Genomic DNA, 19,572 nt, shown 5'->3' with positions numbered 1-19,572 from the left:
TAAAACAAATGGAGAGTAAAGGCAAAGTCATCTCTTTTAAAGACTGTCTTTATGCTATGTTTTATCTCTTCCTGCTTTTAGCACAACAAGAAGGAACTAGGAAGAGCAGCAACTGTGTGTCAGGTTAGGGACTGACTTACTACTCCCCAAGCAAGGCTGACTTATATGTCCCTTCCTAAATTGGTGCCTCTTACCCTAGTTAGTTACTAGGGTAACTAGTTAGTTAGCTACTAGGGTAACTAGTTAGTTAGTTACTAGGTTAACTAGTTAATTAGTAGCTAGTTACATTAAAATTTAAAAATACACAAAATAAATGTTTACTTGATATTTGAAAGTGTCTATTATCCCAAACAAGTGGTTATTTGCAATACATTAATAATATTTTTAAAAGACCGGCTTTATAAGATATATGTCTTATAAAGAAACTCTATCTCATTATCTTTAACCTTGATATTAACTTTCATTTCTAAGTAGTCTGCATCTGACACACAATTACTTTAGAGTTACTCTTTCACCTTGAAGTAACCCAAAGATAACACTAGTCTACACAGGAGTGCTGATCTGTAATAATTTGTGCAGATTGTAGAAGGTAGAACATTGTGGAATGTTCCAGTTTCTTATTTTCTAATCTGGATTTTAGAAGAATTTGGTTGAAAAGTGGCTGGTCTGAGAATGTCTAGTAACATTGCTGGGTTAATGAGACACACTTCCATGGCAGGCAGATGGTCTATTACTGTTCAGTTGTTCTGACATTAAGTTCTAAAATCTTCATGACCAATTCTTCTGAGCCATGGGCCTCTAATAGTTCACTATCTTAGTATACTTGCCCTCATCACCAAGATGTACAAATATTTGTTTATGTGTTATGTGAAGCCATGAGAAGTTTATGGTTTTTTGCCATATCTATTTCAAGGCTAGAGATCTGACTCAGTGGTTATGAGCAGTCACGCTCTTACACAGAACCTGAGTAATGTTCTTCCACATTGTGAGACACAGCTGCCTATGATGTGCCAGGTGATCTGGCACATTCTTCTGACATTTCCAGGCACCTTCATACATGTAATACATATAAACTCTATCAAGAGCATGGACATACACATAAAACTAAATGAATAAAGACATAACTAACCACACATTCCATCCTTTGTGGGGGTGAAAATTGCTTTGAGATAAAAGAGAGAAGAGGATGAGGAAAAAAATGATGGTGACTTATATTTGGATGGCAGTGGTGAAGCAGCTCATAGACTAGAGGATAGTGTTTCAATCTACCTGCAGATAGATGACATCCCTGGTGTGTTGGAGACACAGTATATGGGATGGAAATAAAAGATGATGTAAAGTGTCTAAGTTAAATAGATCAGGACAAGTAGGAAGACAGCAGTAACAGATATAGCAGGAAAGGTCAAGTATCCAGGCTTAGATGATACCACATTCTTGTGAGATAAATTTCCTGGGAAATAGAAATTGAAATAAAAATATTTTAATAATGGTAACAGTGGGAAATCATTTGTATAATTTAAGTGTCAACATAATTCTAGACCTCTTATGTAAATTCCTAGTTAAAAAATGCATTTTGGTTGCACATAGATGTGCTATGTTGACAAGTTGGAGCTGATGGGATGTGAGCAGAAGTGATTTATGTAAATTCTCTGTCATCTCCAATATGTCGACATTTTGTTTCTCTTGGACATTGGCTTATATGGCTATTGGCAAGATGATTTATCATACAACCCAAACTTCAAATTTTCAAATGGTTGTTAGGTTACAGGATAAAAATAACACAAATCCAGAGAATGTTGTGGAATACTCATCTTCCCTTTGCACACTCTAAAACATTCAGTTATCTAGAACAAAATAGTCTATTTATTTAAAATCATTTGGTATCTTTTTTAATGAACATGTAGCCATATTAATACCCAGTGTTCTGAGATAAAATTTTGGTAGTGTAATCCACAAACACAGACTTTACTTTGGGGATCTTTTATAATTACAAACCTGCAGATTTCTTAATTGCACTTTGGTAGCTATTTTGATGCTGAATCTTGCTTCTAACCGTCTGTCCCTTTCTCTCCTGAAGCTATAAAACAGGCTAATCAAGGGCTGCCATGTGATTTGTGTTGATCCAGTGGAGAACACATTAGCATCCAACACACCTAACTAGCAGCACTCAGATTTCAGAACAAAGTGACATTTTCCAGTTCTGATTCTCAGTCTCTTGCCCTGACTGTGAAAAGTGAGCTACAGTTTGTCATTTAGCTCTTAAAACACTAACCAGTAAAGGATATTTTTGCTTCATTAGATATAGTCTCTTTTATCTTTTTGTTCCTCCTGAGCTGTATTGCAAAGAACAACCTGTAATAAATTGCTCCCACTTCACAACCAAAAATAAAATCTTTTTAAAATTAAGTACTTTCGTTTCAACTGGGATAATGCCAAGTTTGGTGCAAGACTATGATAATTTAAATTTCATCCTCAAAATCCCCAAAACACTGGACTCCAGTGGATTTTTATAACTCGGGAAACATTCTTTTTAGGGAAAATATTCATATAGTTAGGAAGGCCTTAGCCATTAGGGATGAGGGGTCACAACCGCCCTCCCCCACGTTTTCACTCCAACACTCAACTCTACATTCTCACTTTCAACCTTTGGCTTCTCCATCACTTTTGCCTACTTATTTGAAACTTGATATTTGATTAATGCTAAAGAATGTTGATCTGTCTTCCCATTAAACTTGTAAACAAAATCATATGTAGCAAACCTGACACAATTGCTGAACTATCTGGATGCACTATGTTCAATCAAGGTAGAACGGATGATAGCAATATATAACACATTTCATCTCACATAGGTCCAGTGTGTCCAAGAAACAGAATTACAGATGAAAATGTAAAAGAAAGCACCTATTCTAAACAAAAACAACACACATAAGTACATGTCCAGATCTTTATATGGTGATATTACACACAGACACAATGATATTTTTCTGGTAGACCACCACTTAAATTTATATTGGTCTCCTCAGGACATTTTTGAATAATAGTCCTTAATGGAATAGACAATACTTAAATTTAATCTACAAAATATGAGATTAAAAGGCACTTCAAATCTAACAAGTTGAAGAGAAATTGTTATAACAATAGAAAATATACTAAAATTCTTATTTCTACTTATGTTCAGGTAGAAAAATATTAAATCTCTCTCTCTCTTCCACGTGTGTGTGTGTGTGTGTGTGTGTGTGTGTGAGAGAGAGAGAGAGAGAGAGAGAGAGAGAGAGAGAGAGAGAGAGAGAGAGAGAGAGTAATTACTAATGATCAGGTTGCTGCTGTTTATGCTCAGTGTTTCCTGTTTGTTTACTTTGTCAAAAGTCTGCCCTGTAATATTCATGACTATGAAAAACTGCAGAGAATGATATTAGCACAATAGCTCTCAGAGTGTGGAAAGTGCACGTACTAACATGAGATTCCTAACAGATGTCAATTCTATAAATAGCAAAAGCAGTGGTCAGGATAACTCAGACAAAAAAAAAGGTAGTCTGCAATCAAAAACTAATTTGAAAGACATTTTTCCCCTTTTAACACAGTAGTTCAGCACAGTGCCATTACAACCAATTTCATAAGTCAGCAAAAAGGCTGTGTACTAAATAAGTTAGAGAAGCAGATTCCATAACCAGACTACCTGGAATGAATCCCAGCTCTGTTACTTAGGAGCTGTTATAAACTAGAGCACATGTTCTTCCCCTGGACAAAGAAAGAACAGCTTCAGCCCCCACAGAGTGATTCTGAGGATGTGGGAATGAACAAGGAGCATAGGTTTGGCACTTAGTAAAAGCGCATATGTATGTGTATGTGTATGTGTATGTGTATGTGTGTGTTTGTGTGTATGTATATAAATATACACATATATGTGTGTATCTATATCTATAGAGATATAGTTATTTTTCTCAGGTGATGAACTATGTAAATGGAAATTCACACAGATGGATTAAGTACTGAAATCTCTCTTCATCATCAGTTTTCTTATGAAAGAGAAAATATAAACCAACATGTTTTTCATATTTGAAGACTTAGTTTCCTCTGTCATCTCTAGGTGAGTTCTATTTTATGAAGCAAATAACTTCAGTAAATAAAAACACTACTAGTAGACAAAAATCAAAACAAAAACAAAAAACCCAGCAATGATTCTTAATAAAAATATTAAGCAATAGTTAAAATATTTGTACTTAATATTATTTCATATTGCCCATACCTTCATATTTTTTTCATAAAATCAAGTAAGGGTAACCTTGAGGTGAATAGGGAAATTGGAAAATAGTCTTAGCTCCACTGTTGTGTCATATTCCTGTCCTTTGAGGTCTCATTCTCGGGTCTTAGAGGTCATTTAAACTTGTGGAATGTCCACTACAGTGTTGATTTGGAGTTACATCTCTCCTGGGCTCATATTAAGAGAAAATAGTCAAAAGTCAAAATTCAGAGCTTGCTTAACAGGGGTTCCTGCTTTGCTCACCATGTATTACATTTCTTCTCTACTGCAATCATGTATCCCATGTTCCTTCTTGATCTTGAGATGAAGCTGAAAGAGAAGACCTGGAGAAGCATTGGTAGTCATGTTTACTTCCTGTACAGAAAGCTAGCTTACCAGAAGCGGGAAACTGTAGCACTAGTACATGGAGTACAGCCTGGGAAACGTTAGAACACTGATTCCACGGAATCTTGCTTTGCAGGGAGTGTGCAGAGCCCTGTAAAGGGGGAATCACAAGCAAAGTTTTCATCATTCTCACGGCATGAAGCTTCATTCACCCCCCAATTGCACATCCTGTGTTTTCAGCTTCTTTCTGAAGAGATATTTGGGGAAGATATTCTATGGCCACTGTTCTTTGACAGATTTGCATGAACTTTCCAAAGACACAACCAGATGGGACCTTGTCTAAAGCCCAAGCCTCACTCCATTTTTGTGGATTTCTTAGACAGCACATGGTAGGAATCTATGCCATTCTCTGGCATGCACACTATGGATTCTAAGCAATTAATGCTAGTGAGCTACTAATGAGAGCCAGTGGCTAAGTGCTTTTTAGGTGTGTACTCAGGTGTACTACATAAAGATTCTCTTATCTCAGAGAGCTTAGGCTCCTACCATCTCCTCTGTTGGTACAAGATAGGATGAACAACTTATTAAGTACTTTGCATTGGGTTTCTCTCCCTTCTTGATTTACTTTCTCTGACCTGAATGACTATTCTCTGGAGTCCTCTTCTAAAATAAACTCTGAAAACCTTTATGCTAGGCTATGATTTTGAATGAGCCCCGGCTAAGATACTCAGTGACCTTAAAACAAGTTTCTTTTTATTTTGATATCATTAAGACAAGTTGGAAAAGATTTATTTCTAGTCTGAGCTAAGTTACTGTGACCTCAGAAGAATTAGTTAGTCTCTGAGTTTATTCACGTATTGAATGATAGCATTTGACTGTTTCTAAAATTTAGTCAATTTCTAAGAGTATATAACTAGATGAGAATTAACCCTGTAGGTTGCAATGAAGAGACCTTTTAACATTAGTCTATCAGTACTCAGGTGTTTATGGGGTCTCATTTCAGTATCAAGGAGGTCACTTAGATTTGTGAAATGTCCACAAAGATATTAATTTGGTGTTGCTCTTCTACTCACACATCAATACTCAGCAGAGTCAGCCCTGATTTACATGTGCCTCTTAATTCACAAAACTGGAGAGTCAATAATTGTGATGGTCTCACCTGGGATTGTCTGAGAAGCTAATTTCCTAGCACATCTGAATCCGCCATTTCCAAAGAGGCATTGGATTGTAAAATTTGTTAAACTTAATTCCATACACATCAAAAATGTTAGAAATTTTGTGACATTATGTGAATACTATTTATCTGTCAAAACTCAAGTTTCATGGGACTCTGAAAGGCTCCTTTTACTCCTTAAAAACTGGACAGTTTTAAGGTGCTCAAGCTTAATATTTTTACTTACATTTTGTCTTTGTCTTCCCTTATATCACTCATCAGGTTTGGTTTAGAAACCAATAAATAAGTTTATCTATTCTCTGGTATGCCTGTCAGCTTCCAAATGCTGCACTGTAGAGCAGTCCCTGACCTCCCTGGCCTTTGTGGACACTGGGTGAATACCCAATACTTTCTGCTTGAACATCTCGCCTAAGATATAATCCTGCCAAGTAAGGTACAGAGTTCAAATAACTAGATGACATAACAAATAAGGAAAAACAAAAACAAAAAACAAAAGCCACTCTAATTTAAAAATTTGTTAATGGTGAAAATAACAAGTGTTCAGAAAAACAAACGATATTTTGCTGAAAGAAATGATTATTATCTTAGGACATCTTGAAGAATGGGTATATTCATCATGGATTAAGAATTAACACAGCAAGCTCTCTGTTCCTCCATGTTCCAGAGACAGCCACATCTTCTTGTGCAGTGCCAGCCTGGTCCAGTAGACAAAATGGTGAAGGTCAGTGTGAACGGATTTGGCCTACTGGGCACCTGGTTACCAGGGCTGCCATCTGCTCTCCACATAGCAAAGTGGAGATTGTTGCCATCAATAACCCCTTCACTGACCTCAATTACATGGTCTACATGTTCCATTATGACTCCATCCATGGCAAATTCAACAGCACAGTCAAGGCAGAGAATGGGAAGCTTGCCATCAATGAGAAGCCCATCACCATCTTCCAGGGGCGAGACCCCACTAACATCAAATGGGGTGATGACAGTGCTGAGTATATCGTGGAGTCTACTGGTATCTTCGCCACCATGGAAAAGGCCAGAGCTCATGCACTTGAAGGGTGGAGCCAAAAGGGTCATCATCTCTGCCCCTTCTGACGATGCCCCTATGTTTGTGATGGGTGTGAATCACGAGAAATATGACAACTCATTCAAGATTGTCAGCAATGCATCCTGCATCACCAACTGCTTAGTCCCCCTGGCCAAGGTTATCCATGACAACTTTGGCATCGTGGAAGGGCTCATGACCATGGTTCATGCCATTACTGCCACTCAGAAGACTGTGGATGGCCTCTCTGGAAAGCTGTGATGTGATGGCCGTGGGCTACCCAGAACAACATCCCTGTATCCACTGCTGCTGCAAAGGCTGTGGGCAAGGCCACCTTACAGCTGAGCGGGAAGCTCACTGGCATGGCCTTCCATGTTCCTACCCTCAATATATCCATGTGGATATGCAGTGCTACCTGGAGAAACCTTCCAAGCATGATGACATTAAGAATGTGGTGAAGCAGGCATCTGAGGGCCCACTGAGGGCATCCTGGCCTACACTGAGGACCAGGTTGTCTCCTGCGACTTCAACAGCAACTCCCACTCTTCCACCTTTGATGCTGGGGCTGGCTATGTTCTCAATGACAACTTTGTCAAGCTCATTCCCTGGTATGACAATGAATACAGCTATAGCAACGGAGTGGTGGCCCTCATGGCCTACATGACCTTAAAGGAGTAAGAAACCCTGGACCACCCATTCCAGCAAGGACACTGAGAACAGAAGGGAGGCCCTAGGTTGCTGAGGAGTCCCTATCCCAACTTGGCCCCCAACACTGATCATCTCCTTCACAATTTCCATCCCAGACCCCCATAATAATAGGAGGGGCCTAGGTAACCTTCCCTACTCTCTTGAATACCACAAATAAAGTCCATTTTACACACACACACACACACACACACACACACACACACACACACACATATGAACTAGCACAGCAAAATTACAGCAATGAATAGACAACAGGGAGTAGATAAAGTATTTATCTCCACCTAATACAGAGGAAAGGGGAGATTATGTGGGCCTGGATAATGAGACAGAGGAAGATGTTAAGAGTAAAGGATGTGCAGATGATTAGCATCTTAAAAGTCTTTTTCTAAGATGTATTTTTCTTTTGCTTATATCCACATGTGGGAACATGCATGTAGGTGCAGATGGCCATAAACACTTGCATGCTGCATGAGCTGCATCTGGAATTACAAGTGCTAATGAGCTTCCTCACATGGGCTTTGAGAACCAGGCTTATAAGGAGCAGTGTACACTCTAAACCACTGAGCCACTTTTCCTAAGTATCAGAGACTTCAGACAATAAATCCCAAGGGGTCTGTTTGCTCCACCTAAAACTTACAGGCATTTACAGAGTCCTCAATACTCAGTGGTACTGAAAGGTACTGAAAGGATCATTTGTGGCAAATATTTTTTAGAGATGTTTATATTTTAAAAATTTATGCTGCCAAATTTCTCATGGATTTGTGGAATACAAAGTAAATACAGACATAATTAGATAGGTAAAAGTTCAGTCAAACAGATATGCTTCAGAAACTAAACAAAAACAAACATAAAAAAACTTCTGTAAAACATGCATCTCCTCGATTTTTTAATGGTCTTTGGATTTAATTCAAAAGAAAATATACTGCTGCTAGGTTGTTGTTGCCCAACAACAGGCCAACCATAAGCTTAGCATCTCCGCCACTCAGGGAGATGGAGATAGAATTTTTTAATAAAACAGGTTTCATTATGGTGGACTTATTCATCATTTTCCAAAGAGTAGAGCAAGCAAGGAAAGCTATATGCCTGTGAACTTCATGCAGCATTTAACCATGTTCTAAATTTACCATGTGGATGTTGTCAGCTTTTTTTCTGGTCCTTTCTGTAAGATATGTCCCAGGACCTACATTAAATTGGAATCCAGTGGATACCACAGAGGTCTGTATATTGGGGAGATGGACTCAAAGTAAGGCAACCTTTCCTCCCCAAGCTAGCATAGACTATACAAACAAGAGAGAATTCTATCATCACACTTGATAGTTTACAGTAGATGATGAAAATGAGAAGATATATTCTTTTGTGATATTCCATGATTACTGAACAAAAAGGAAGTAATTCTTAAATATAAAAGTAAATGATAACCCGATCATTCCTTGTGCACAGGAATTCCATATTCACAGACATAGGACCTAAATATTGGCTACTTTTAGAACTTTGAATTCAGTATATGCATTTCCATTTTTCTCTATACAGAAATGTTACAAACAATTCTTTCCCTTAAAAAAAAGGAACTGATGGAATATATCCCCAATATATTGCAAAGCCTTCTTGTTTTGTATAGAATATTAGGCACTTCCCTTCCAGGGAAAGAATTGTGGGCTAAGGCATCCAATCCAGTATGACTAATCCTATGTCCTTTTGTTACTGAATTTAGCTCCCAAGAAATCCTTTTATGTGGTAGTTTGGAGAAGCCTGAGTATCTCATTCCTCTGGTGATTGCTCTCTTGGCTTCCTGTTGAGTTACATGTTGGCTGTAAATTGTCCCTTACCGGAATGGCAATCTTTGAAAGCAAGAATGTTCTTTACATGATTGAAATAATTATAGGAAGTGGGTTAAATGTATTAATAACATTTCAGAGGAGTTTACATCATGTACTCTACAAAACAAATGGTTACTCCGAAGGCCAAAAGATTGAGTACTAAAATTGCAATGACATTTGATGCTGAGCTTAATCCTCTCAGGAACCAAGGACTGGCTTATTCCACTGCCCACAAAATTTATCACACTCCAGGGTGTAAAGCAAGGCAAAGAACTTTATTTTTGGTGTTATATTTTTCAGTAAATATGTCAGTGTCTCTAAAAGGGTATTAGTTTTAGAGGCCCTAAAGACTTTGTGTTCCTGAAGACTTTTACATTTCAAGGTAGTTGCAGCTTGCCTATAGATGCTGGACAAAAATCTCCATTTTCTGCAGTTTTAAATCTATGATTTTTCCAGTTTTCCAGATTTAAATGAGCAATATTAATAATAATATTCATATAGGAGTTATGACACTACAGCCATACCTCTTTCTTCCTAATCTTTCTTATTGGGAAGAAAAGGGAGATTTAAAAGTAAGAAATAGGACTCCACTTGAAAGAGATTTGACTAAAATAAGCCTTGAAATTCTATTTATGTTATACTCTCCCATACCCTCACTTAAGTGTCAATTCAGAAACTTAGCTGCGAGGAGGTTGTTAAATATAAAAGATTTCTGATTTTTTTCTAAAACCCCTGCTGACATTCTTCAGCCAGTCAGTTTGAATCTTGTTTGACATGATCCTGAAGAAGTAATGGAAAGCTAGCAAGTACAAAAGTGATCAAGCATCTCCCCGTTTCTGGGTTCTGCTGGGTAATTGAAGGGAAAAGCCACAGCACTTCTCTTGCCATTCAGAATTGAGGTGGGACCACCTGGGGTTTCCAGCTTTAGAATACAACTCTTTGGGCAATTAGCAAAATGTTGAGCATCTGTCTCCCATGGTATTTAGGTAAATTAATAATTTTAAGCATTTCTAAAATAAGAAATGGGTTAGAGGATATGCCATTATACCATGAGCTTAATTTGTTCTGTTACTTCTTCCCCAAAGGAGTCTCATCAATGTACAGGCCTACAGCAGTGGGTGTTCCTGAGCTCATTGCCCTGGAATATCTATTCTAACAGCCAAGCACTCTTACTTAACTATAATGTGCGAGACAACAATTTGTTCTAATGTAGTAGTGTAAAATTCCTGCAGCAATATATTTTCTTTCAAGTAATAGGTTCCATTCACGATGCTAAGAGCTCTTGAATTCTCCAATTAGTTTGGCAGTTAAGAAACTCCTTTTTGATATATCAAGCTGTATACCTTGCCACATGCAGTCCAAACAGAATTAAATAATAAAGTATAGCTGCGACATATGGACTTTGAGATTATTAGACAACTTTAACTAAGATCAACAAGAGCTTTGCCCTAGAGATTCATGTATTTCTTCTGAGTTTTCCACAAGCAGAAATGAAAGAACCTTGTTAAAGTTTCCACATTTCAGATAAAACTCCTTTCATCTATGTTTGATAAGAGATTCAGTTCCTAGAAGATGAAGTATTTATTTATCCTTTTGAGGTCTTACACTTCTTACTATGTTCTTTTACAACACAAATAATGTGAACCAGAAAGTCTTGGAGTAGATCAGATAACCTTGTGGTTATCTGATGATGTAGTATCATAGGTATGTAGTAAAATAAGATGCAGTTAGAAAGGCTACGGATTGGAACCTCAAATCATTACACACAAACTGTCACAGGAAAATTTTGTCATGTCAAAAATAGGGTGTTATTATCTCATCTCCAAAACTTCTGTGAGGATTTGTTGCTATGTATCTGGAATTCATTAATAATTTCCTTATGATATCCTTTTTGTGTCTACATGGCTCCAGGGAATGAGATATTCTTGCGCATCTGCACTGTGTTCAGCAGTCAATGTTCCTGCCCACAAACAGTTTCACAGGTGGACTGCAGAATGCTGAAAATGAGGGTTCCTATTGAATATGCCAGGACAAAGAAGCTCTTTCTAATTAGACAAGAAACAGAAGATATAATAATTAAGTACTTTTGACTACCATCCTTGAACCACATGGAAACCTACAGGTTGCTTAATTCACCAGGTCCTGTGATGTCAATACATCATCTCCTAGATCATTCAGCTACTTTTTAGATGCCCTTTGTCTATGTCAATATATAGACAGCTTTCTTTTAGTTGCTTTTGTAGCTAATATGCTAAAAACACATGATATATAATTAAATGTAATTTTATGCTGCATATAATTTTTTACATAAATAGCTTGCAAAAAACCTTATCAAGGGCACTGTGTGAAAATCATTGTCAGGACAACAACAAAAACATCTCTCATTTATCTTAAGCTGTGGAGCTTGGTTACATTTGAAAATCACATAGCCTCAAAAGTTTAAGACAATAAGTAATCATTCAGCTGTCATTCTAAAGGAAGAGTACTATTCAACCTGCAACTATGGAGCCACCCAACTTCTGCAGTCACCTTACCTTCAACCATTGCCCAATCCCTTTTGGATTACTGGCAACCGAAGATGAAAAGTCAAGGTGTAGAGTAGAATGGCTGTTATTTGACTAGAGCCTAGTAGACTGGTGTTCTGCTTTCCCAGTCTGTTGACCTGACAGACATTCAGATTGACCCATCATTGTGTACATCAGGGGTCTCTTTAGAAGTCATGTTAGACTTCCCTTTGCCACAGTTTCTCTGACATACCAAAAGAGGATTTTGTTTGGTTCAACTTCTCTGTCCTCAATCAGCATTTTTCCATTGATCATCTTCACCAGAGTGAGTAATTTCCTTCATTATGTGGTGGTGATTTTACTGCATTTATTAGACAGATTGTTTTCTACAATCACTCCCAAGTATGCAAATTTGTAAGAACATAAGCTCATATTAAAGAACTTTTATTTAGAAGTGATTTTTTTTAATCTTCAAAAACTATGAAAATATACAAAGTATGTCTAAACATCCTGTAATTTCACTGAAATGACAAAGAAACAAACATTTTTTTTTAAAAAAAAAAGCAAAAACAAACGAAGAACAATGAAAACATGGCTTGTGTGAGAAGACATCTTAGTTAGTAAACCATTTGCCTTTTAAGCATAATGATCCCAGTCTAACGCTACCACTAGAACTCACACAAAGAAGCTGGTCTAGAAAGGGTGTGCACTCATAATTCCTAACATGGGAAGGGGGAGGAAGGCAGATCCCTGGAGCTCACTGGCTAGCTGGCCCAGCCTACTTGATGGATCCCAGGCTCATGAGAGACTTTTTCTCAACAAATAAATGAACAAAAAATTTTTTTGTGGGAAAGGGGCTTCTGTTTCCTTCATTTTACAGCTTATATTCTATCATGAGAAGATGAGAAGTCAGAGAAGGCATTCAAGGCAGGAACCTGAAGTCAGGAACTGAAGCAGAGACCATTGAGTACTGCTGCTTACTGGCTTGCACCCCATGCTTGTTCAGGTTGCTTTCTTACACATCCAATCTACTTGCACCTACTGTATGCTGGGTCCATTACACATCAGTCATAATTCAGGGAAAATGTCCTAGAGCCCTACCTTGAGGCCAATGTGATGGACGTATTTTCATGGTTGAGGTTCTCTCTTCTTATATCACCTTTGTTTTTGTCAAATTGACAAAAACATGACCAACATAGTTGACTCCTTGTTACTATGACACAAAAGCACATCCCTAACTTTTTCCTTCTCTGTTTACCCTCAAGACTTGATGCTAATATTCATACCACACTATAAACTACAGTTCAACTTGTAAAAGCCCCATGGTCTTCAAAAATTCAACTTTAAATTTCAACTTTTTAATATCCAATATCTCTTTAAAAGTCTAAAGTTTCTCAACTGATACTTCTTGCACAGTGAGAACCAAGATATCTCTTATTCCAAGAGGGGGGGACCAGGGATCAGTTACAGTCAGACAAAAGCAAATCTAAATGTCTACAAGTCTAATATTTACAATAGGAACCATAGGCAGGAAGTGAAGCAGAAGCCATGGAGGAACTCTGTTTAGGTTGATCTCCATGTTTCCCTCAGCTTGCCCTTGTTTTTTAAACTATAAAACCCAAGTCCACTTGCCCAGTGGCAGCATCTCCAACAGTGGCCTGTACCTTCATCAATAATCATTGATCAAGAATATGCCTCCACCTGTAGGCCAACCTGATGGAAGTATTTTTTCTTTCTCTCTCCTTTTTTAAATTGGATATTTTGTTTGTTTACATTGCAAATGTTATTCCTTTTCCCAATTTTCCTTCTGCAAACCCACTATCTCATCCCCTTACTCTGCTTCTATGAGGGTGCTCCCCCACCCACTCACCCACTCACCTACTCCCACCTTACCACCCAAGCATTGCTCTACACTGGGATATCAAGCATTCATAGGACCAGGGCCTGCCTTACCATTGATGACAGATAAGGCCTCTTCTGTTCCTTCAGTCCTTCCCCTAACTCCTCCATTGGGGTACCTGTGTTCAGTCCAATGGTTGTCTATGAGCATCTGCATCTGTATTTGTCAGGATCTGGCAGAGCCTCTCAGGAGACAGCTGTATCAGGCTCCTGTCAACAAGCACTTCTTGGCATCAGCAATAGTGTCTGGGTTGGGTGTCTGCATGTGGGATGGATCCCCAGGTAAGGCAGTCACTAAATGGCCTTTCCTTCAGTCTCTGTTCTACTCTTTGTCCCTACATTTCCTTTAGACAGGAACAAATTCTGGATTAAAATTTTGGAGATGGGTGAGTGGCCCCATCCCTCAACTCTGGGGCCATGCCTAACCTCTGGATATGGTCTACACAGGTTCTCCCTTCCCTTTGTGAGGTATTCAGCTAATGTCATCCCCCCCTAGGAGGCTCTTGCTTTCCTGGCATCTGGGACTTTCTGGTTGCTACCCCCAGTTCCCCCATCCCCCATTGCTACATACCTCTGTTCAATTTCCTGACCCTCTGTACATCTCCATCTCCTTCCAAACCTAATTCTGCCCTTCTTTCCCCTCCTCATGCCTCTTCTCTTCTTCCCAAGGCCCTCCCACTCTCTACTTCCCTTGATTATTTTGTTCCCCCTTCTAAGTAGGACTGAAGCATCACTCTTTGATATTCTTCCTCTTGGTCTTCATGTGGACTGTGAGGTTTATCATGGTTACTCCACTCTCTTTGCCTAATATCCACTTATCAGTGAGTACCACTTGTGACTGAGTTACCTCACTCAGGATGATATTTTCTAGATCTACTCATTTGCCTGGGAATTTTGTAAAGTCATTGTTTTTAATAGCTGAGTAGTACTCAATTGTGTAAATGTATCACAATTTCTGTATCATTCTTCTGTTGAAGGGTATTTGGGTTTTTCTAGCTTCTAGATATTATAGATATGGCTACTATGAACATAGTTGAAAATGTGTTCTTATTATATATTGGAGCATCTTTTGGGTATATGCCCAGGAGTGGTATAGCTGGGTCCTCAGGTGGTAATAGGTCCAGTTTTCTGAGGAACTGCCAGACTGATTTCCAGAGTGGTTTTACCAACTTGCAACCATACCACTAATGGTGGAGTGTTACTCCACATTTTTGCCAACATCTGCTGTCACCTGAGTTTTTGATCTTAGCCATTCTGACTGGTGTGAGGTGGAATCTCAGGGTGGTTTTGATTTGCATTTCCCTGCTGATTAAGGATCTTGAACATTTATTTTGGTTCTTTACAGCCTTAGTTGGGAATTCTCTGTTTAGCTCTGTTCTCCAGTTTTTGATATAGTTATTTGGCTCTCTGGAGTCTAACTTCTTGAGTTCTTTGTATATATTGGACATTAGCTCTCTATTGGGTATAGGAATGGTATGCAGAAAAATGCTGGATCCTGTTTACATAACCAGTCTATTAGTCTATGTCTTTTTATTGGGGAATTGAGTCCATTGATGTTAAGAGATATTAACGAATAGTTATTTTTTACTTCCTGTTGTTCTTATTGTTAGAAGTAGAATTATATTTTGTGTGGCTATCTTCTTTTGGGTTTGTTGAAAGAAGATTACTTTCTTGCTTTTTCTAGGGTGTAGTTTCCCTCCTTGTGTTGGAGTTTTCAACCTATTATCCTTTGTAAGGCTAGAATTGTGGAGAGATATTGTGTAAATTTGGTTTTGTCATGGAATACTTTGGTTTCTGCATCTATGGTAATTGAGAGTTTTGCTGGGTATAGAAGCCTGGGCTGGCATTTGTGTTCTCTTAGGGTCTATAAGATCTGGCCAGGATCTTCTATCTTTCACAGTCTCTGGTGAGAAATCTGTTGTAAATCTGATAGCTCTGCCTTTATGTGTGACTTGACTTTTCCCCTTACTTCTTTTAATATTCTTTCTTTATTTTGTGCATTTGATGTTTTGACTATTATGTGACCAGAGGAATTTCATTTCTGGTCCAATCTATTTGGTGTTCTGTAGGCTTCTTGCAATATTATGGGCCTCTCTTTCTTTAGGTTGGGGAAGTTTTCTTCTATAATTTTGTTGAAGATATTTACTGGCCCTTTAAGTTGGGAAACTTCACTCTTTTCTATACCTATTATCCTTAGGTTTGGTCTTCTCATTGTGTCCTGGATTTACTGGATGTTTTGGGTTAGGAAATTTTTGTATTTTTCATTTTCTTTGACAGTTGTGTCCATGTTTTCTATGGAATCTTCTGTACCNNAGATTCTCTCTTCTTTCTCTTGTATTCTGTTGGTGATGCTTGCATCTATGACTCCTGATCCCTTTCCTGGGTTTTCTATGTGTTTCCTAGGTTTCCAGTGTTGTCTTGCTTTGTGATTTCTTTAGTGTTTCTCTTTCCACTTTTAGATCCTGGATGGTTTTGTTCATGCCCTTTGCCTATTTGATTGTGTTTTCCTGTAATTCTTTAAGGGATTTTTGTATTCCCTCTTGAAGGGCTTCTACCTGTTTACCTGTGTTCTCCTGTATTTCTTCAAGGGTGTTATTTATGTCCTTCTTAAAATCCTCTATCATCATCGTGAGGTGTGATTCTAAATCAGAGTCTTGCTTTTCTGGTGGGATGTATCCAGGGCTTGCTGTGGTGGGAGAACTGGGTTATGATGATGCCAAGTAGCCTTAGTTTCTGTGAATTATGTTCTTGCACTTGCCTCTCGCCATCTGCTTATTTGTGGAAAAAGCTGTTCTTGTTGTCGCTGACTGTGGATTGTCTCTCCTGTAAGCTTGTGTGTCAGCAGTCCTGGGAGATAAGCTCTCTCCAGGTAGAATTGGGGTATGGAGTGCTATGGCACAGGGTCAGCTTCGAGGTGCAGAAGGAAACTGGAAGGCTCCTGTCCCTGGCTGTTCCTTGGTTCCTGTGTCCTGATGGCTCTGGTTGTATCCCTCTTGGGCCAGGAATTTGAGCAGAAGTGGTGGTCTCACCTGTGCTCTCAGGTGTATCAGCACTCCTAGGAGAACAGCTCTCTCCCAGTGGGATTTATGTATGGAGACCTGTGGTACAGGGTCAGCTTTGGGTGCCGATGGAAACAGGAAGCATGAGCAAAATTTTAAACGGTGGATGGTGCCTGAACAATTACACATGTAGTCATTTTAGTCAACCTCTTAGCTCCACATGCATATATATATATATATATATATATATATATATATATATATATAATTACACATGTTCACACATATATTAGAAAAGGAAAAATAGATAATGAAAACTTTAATATATTATATATTTCAAATTAGTTAAAGCCTTGTGCAGTAGAGCAGAGATCATTTGTTATTTTTATTTTCATCTGAACAGTAGTTTTAATTGGTTTTGAACAAAACACCTTCTTCCCTTTTGCCTGACCTTGGACTGGTGGCTCTCAAGTTTCTCTCTTAAGCTCTCCTTAATTCATTATGCCCCTTCCTTATCCTCTATCTTTGCATCTTCTGATGTGGTTTTTAGACGAGATTGTTCCTCTATGCCGTAACATGGCAGGTAGTCAGGAAACCCGTGGCTACTCTACAAATTCCTGTTGATAGTCAGAACTAACTCAGCTAAATGTTCCTTCCATTCACTTTCATTATTTCCCACATTGATGGTAACAATTTTCCACTATTAGTCATGCCAGATTGTCCCTGAAGTGTATTTGCATTTATGGTTTGGGTATCATGACCTCTGTCTGGACACTAAACATATAGCACCTTTTCCCCCCCATCCATAGTGGAATATAATAAGGGATCAAGAATGTCAAACATTTCTGAAGGCAGGCACACAAACATTTCTTTAGTTATCTTGCAGTAATGTCCTATACCAAAAGTATGAGTAGCATAGCCATTCTTCTAAAGCCTTGTTTCAGTTAATTTGTGTTTGGATAAAATGCAGAGTGCTCTCTTACAGTCTTCAAGATTAAAAAACTATATAATTGGGCAAATCACCAGAGAGAGGAAGAGGCTGAGTCTGTATTTCCTTAGAGACTAGATTTTCAAGAACATTCTTGTTAAAGATCCCATTATCACCATGTAACTTGACAGACCACCTAGGGTCTCCATCTTGATGGACCTTATCTCACTAGAAGATGCTTATCAAAGAAATACCAGCGCAGTGCATGGGCGTTCTGAAGTCATGTCTCCCTCTCTGCTGCTTTCCTAAGCATCAGTAGCTGCTGTTCCCTGGCAGGTTTCACAAAGGGCTGCGCAACAGGAGAGGAAAGGTAATGATGTGTGTTTGTCTTACCAGTGCACTCACATTTCAAACTTGTCTACAATTCCAATAAATGAAAGGCACTGCTAAACTATAACAAGAGCTAAACAGAAAGAAATGTTAAACTATACAATGAATGAGAAACTGTCATTAGGTGTAACCTAAACAGTCTGTGTGTGGCGTCACAGAATGACAGGTAAACAATAAACACTAAGTCTTTTCACGTAACTTCAACAAAAAGTGTTTCCATGCATGTGCAAATGGGGAGATGTGCTGCTGCCAGTTCCAGATCACAAGAGCTTTCTGGTCAGTCACCTGGTCAGTGAGTAGAAAGCCTCCTTCCTGACACAGCGCCCCCTTTCCCTCCTTCCGTCAGGGTGACAGAAATTCCTTCTGCCTAATTAAATATCCTGTGGTCTTTTACTCTCCCGCCCTCCCATTCATTTTTCCTATTTATTTAAGCATTTGAGGGAATTGTGAAAATCATCCCCATTTAGATTATGTTACTGACAGAATGTTCTGAAATCCCAAACTGCAGTTCTAGTATCCCTGGCATTTACTTATAATACAAAAAGAGGGCTTGCCATGCACTGTACACTTTGGTATTACAAAAATAAATAGCCAGGTTATTTGTTTATTCCATTTAATCAGAAACCTTAAATTCCAATGGCCACCCAGGAATAAATGAAGCCAGATGGGTATCAGTTCAGACAGGGTATGCAGAGGTGGCCCCTTGGGATAGTGGAGCATGTACATCCTTTTAGAAGTTACATCCATCTTCTTACCTTCAAAGCTCAATGCTGCCCAAACAATACATAGCTCCATACTGATTCTGCCCTTGTGTTAGATTTGTAAAATAATTTTTTATTGTGATACACTAAAGTTAATTATAAGAATATATTAGAACTAATATTCTACCAATCAGAATGGGTTACAAGACTGTGTTATATATACACTAAAGGAAATAAAGACCTTCCTACTCTTGAGCTTGGCACATTGGCTCATTCTTGTAATGCTAGCATTCAAGAATCTGAAACAGGAAGAGTTTTAAGAGTTTGAGGTTAGTCTAGTGAGCTCCCTGTGTGCATGGACTACACAAACACACAAAGAAAAATCTACTCTCTTCTACTTCATACAAATCATATACTAATCTTCCATAAAAGTCACCAAATGTTTTGCTAAAAAAGGCAATACTTGAACAGTTACATATTTCATTTGTTTGTGACCTTTGCAATAACTTTGATGTTATAGTATTTTCCTCCTATGCTTTGATTGTTTTGATTTACAATAGACTACTTACATGTTTTGTACATGTGCAGCATCTTTGCACTTAGGCTAGTGAAAAACTTTTCTGACTCCATGCTGCAGTCATTCATTCAGTCCACTGAGAATTAACTATCCAATAACATCTTTGTCAAAAGCTAAGTAGGCTCCATTGACTTACCTGTTTGCACTGATCTTAGCACCAAATATCTAGCAAATATAACCTTAGTGTCTGTTTCTGAAGGGGTATGTTTTCCAAATGAAGAGGTATCATGAGCTGGCTTACTACAAGG

General features: G+C 38.4%; 1 pseudogene; it reads left to right on the top strand.

Annotated features, from left to right (window-relative positions):
* Nucleotides 1-6,471: 6,471 nt before the first annotated feature.
* Nucleotides 6,472-7,479, top strand: LOC110328805 (annotated as a pseudogene).
* Nucleotides 7,480-19,572: the final 12,093 nt, after the last annotated feature.

This window comes from Mus pahari, chromosome 11, assembly GCF_900095145.1.
Source record: "Mus pahari chromosome 11, PAHARI_EIJ_v1.1, whole genome shotgun sequence".
Taxonomy (NCBI): domain Eukaryota; kingdom Metazoa; phylum Chordata; class Mammalia; order Rodentia; family Muridae; genus Mus; species Mus pahari.
Note: the sequence above shows the minus strand (reverse complement) of the source record. Positions and strands in the feature narration are given on the sequence as shown.